Here is a 3,854-nt window from a genome sequence, read left to right on the forward strand (position 1 = left end):
AGTTTGCATGTTCTCCCCGTGTCCGCGTGGGTTTCCTCCGGGTGCTCCGGTTTCCCCCACAGTCCAAAGACATGCAGGTTAGGTTAACTGGTGACTCTAAATTGACCGTAGGTGTGAATGAGAGTGTGAATGGTTGTCTGTGTCTATGTGTCAGCCCTGTGATGACCTGGCGACTTGTCCAGGGTGTACCCCGCCTTTCGCCCGTAGTCAGCTGGGATAGGCTCCAGCTTGCCTGCGACCCTGTAGAAGGATAAAGCGGCTAGAGATAATGAGATGAGATGAGATATATGAATGTGAGTGTGAATGGTTGTCTGTGTCTATGTGTCAGCCCTGTGATGACTTTTCATTCTGTGCAATAAAGTGTTTGTTTATTTATTTATTTATTTATTTTAATTGCTGATCTAGGACAGGGGCGGCACGGTGGTGTAGTGGTTAGCGCTGTCGCCTCACAGCAAGAAGGTCCTGGGTTCGAGCCCCAGGGCTGGCGAGGGCCTTTCTGTGCGGAGTTTGCATGTTCTCCCCGTGTCCGCGTGGGTTTCCTCCGGGTGCTCCGGTTTCCCCCACAGTCCAAAGACATGCGGGTTAGGTTAACTGGTGACTCTAAATTGACCGTAGGTGTGAATGTGAGTGTGAATGGTTGTCTGTGTCTATGTGTCAGCCCTGTGATGACCTGGCGACTTGTCCAGGGTGTACCCCGCCTTTCGCCCGTAGTCAGCTGGGATAGGCTCCAGCTTGCCTGCGACCCTGTAGAACAGGATAAAGCGGCTAGAGATAATGAGATGAGATGAGATCTAGGACAGTGAGGGTTCACATGCCTCCAGACAACAGGAAAAGACTACTTGTGTGGACCCTGACCCACATGCTGTCTCCATCTCTGTGTAAACCAGACTTGTTCTGTTATGTTGTAATGTACACTTTGTTTTCTTCTCTGTTGTGTATGTATTGTCTATGTATTTCCTATTTGGTCGAAATAATGATGATGATGATGATGATGATGATGATGATTATTATTGTAAATCTGCAGTAATCTTCCTGAAAGTATCCATTATGATAAAATGTACTGAATACTGTACATTATGATTAAAACACAATCGTCCCCACAAAAAGCAACCACACGCGCGCGCGTATCAATAACATGTCCGGTTTTGTGTAGTTTCCTGGGCAGAGATGACCAAACCGATCCGATGTGCGTGGTAATATGGCGACCAGACTGGCCAATGAGCTCTCCAGATATTTTACGTACAGAGCCGTGACCTGCACGTTATTGGTCACGTGCTTCTAGCGGAAGGAATCCCACGAAGCTCTATAAAATCTGAAGAGCTGATCGACGATAGAGACAAGTGACGTCATTTGTCCGCCATCTTACCACTCACATCGCGTGTATTTGGCTTTTGTGTTAAATCGTCGTATCCGATCAAATTTGCCCCAAGAATAGTATCTCCTGACTTTTTTTCCCCGCTTTCATTACCTTCTCTTATTTTCTCGACTTTACCCCTATTCCTGACATATCTTTAAAGCGCTCCCCTTCATTGTTATTGCTTTTTCTTTTCCAGTCGAGTCTCTGATTTTTTTTTTATTATTTCAACGGAGATTATTTCAGTTTTTTCTCTTATACAGTGTATCATTCTCTTTGATATATTTCTTCTGTCTGTCTATTAATTATACCAACACAAAGGCTGTACAATACTTCCTTTATATTTAGGACAGTTGTTGAAGCAGGATTATTTTTTCATGTTATTTGCCATTTTCACTTCATTCTCACAGTCATGTCTTAACAGTATCTATTGGTCGCAAGCGGCACGGTGGTGTAGTGGTTAGCACTGTTGACCTTCTTGCTGCGAGGCTTGGGTTCGAGGACCGGCGAGGGCCTTTCTGTGTGGAGTTTGCATGTTCTCCCCGTGTCCGCGTGGGTTTCCTCAGCTTGCCTGCGACCCTGTAGAACAGGATAAGCGGCTAGAGATAATGGATGGTCGCAAGCTGCATGAATATTGTGACAGTGAATTATGTGACCAGTAAATACTGTAACGACATGAGAGAAGTGAAAATGGCAAGTAACATGAGAAAATAATCCTGTTTCAACAACTGTCCTGAATATAAAGGAAGTATTGTGGGCGGCACGGTGGTGTAGTGGTTAGCATGGTCGCCTCACAGCAAGAAGGTTCTTGGTTCAAACTCAGTGGCTGCCGAGGGCCTTTCTGTGTGGATGTTCTCGCCGTGTCTGTGTGGGTTTCTTCCGGGTGCTCTGGTTTCCCCCACAGTCCAAAGACATGCAGTTAGGTTAACGTGGGGCGGCCTTGGGCTGAAGTGCCCTTGAGCAAGGTACTTAACCCCTGACTGCTCCCCGGGCGCTCTGGTGTAGCTGCCTACTGCTCTGGGTGTGTTCACTGCTTCAGATAGGTTAAATGCAGATTTCACTGTGCTTGAAGTGTTCATGTGACAAATAAAGGTTTCTTCTTCTATTGTACAGCCTTTGTGGTGGTATAATGATGTTGATTGATTGATTGATTGATTGATTGATTGATTGAAAGGAAATAAGGAGAACTATATGAAAAAGAGTATAAGAGGAAAAAACTGAAATAATTATAGTAGTCAAAAAATAATCAGGGACTGAACTGGAAAAGGGAGAATAAAAACAATAACAATGAAGGGGAGTGTTATAAAGATATATAAGGAATGGGGTAAAGTGGAGGAAAAAAGGATGAGGTAATGAAAGGGGAAAAAAGTCAAGAGATACTTTCAGAGCATTTTTTTAAGGATTTTCCACTAGGAGACCAACTGGTCTGGGCAATACAATCACAGGCCCCAGAGTCCATGCGGCTGCACCGCTGCGGCATATTCTGTGATGCAAATTGCCGCATTACGAATCCTCGTTTCAGCCAGCATAATATCAACATAGTTAATGCAGTGCGAAGTTACCATAACTTCATCATAAGTATGGTAAAATACTAAAATTACACTGAGTTTAAGTTATTGTTTTATCAACCTTCATAATATTATGTATTTTAAGAAACAGTGAAAAATAAGAAATAAGAAAATCTTCAATTTTATTGCTCATTGTGAAACATAGTATCAAATAACTGTATATTTAGTCTATAATTTGGAAATTGGAACAGTCTTGACAACCCAACTTCAATATTTCTTAAACATTCCAATCCAAAGAAAACAGTCTTATGAATTTGGACCAGCAATTCAAGCATCTCCCATAATCCCATTTCAGTTTTACCTTTCAGCATCAATCTAACATAACTTGGTTTAAAATTTGGTCTCCCAGTGAAGCTGGTTTGGCACTGACTAGGAGACCAAATCTGGCCACTGGGAGAGCATTTGGTTATGTTATGTTAGGGCGGCACGGTGGTGTAGTGGTTAGCGCTGTCGCCTCACAGCAAGAAGGTCCGGGTTTGAGCCCCGTGACCGGCGAGGGCCTTTCTGTGTGGAGTCTGCATGTTTTCCCCGTGTCCGTGTGGGTTTCCTCCGGGTGCTCCGGTTTCCCCCACAGTCCAAAGACATGCAGGTTAGGTTAACTGGTGACTCTAAATTGACCGTAGGTGTGAATGTGAGTGTGAATGGTTGTCTGTGTCTATGTGTCAGCCCTGTGATGACCTGGCGACTCGTCCAGGGTGTACCCCGCCTTTCGCCCGTAGTCAGCTGGGATAGGCTCCAGCTTGCCTGCGACCCTGTAGAACAGGATAAAGCAGCTACAGATAATGAGATGAGATGAGAAGTTTGATCGGATACTCCTCTTTAACACATGCGGTGTGAGTGGCAAGATGGCGGCCAGATGGCTTCACTCTGACCAGCCTCTGAGCTCTCCAGGTTTTATATAGAGCTCCCATGCTGTGTTGTGTTTATGACCA

Source organism: Neoarius graeffei, chromosome 24 (genome assembly GCF_027579695.1).
Source record: "Neoarius graeffei isolate fNeoGra1 chromosome 24, fNeoGra1.pri, whole genome shotgun sequence".
Classification (NCBI taxonomy): domain Eukaryota; kingdom Metazoa; phylum Chordata; class Actinopteri; order Siluriformes; family Ariidae; genus Neoarius; species Neoarius graeffei.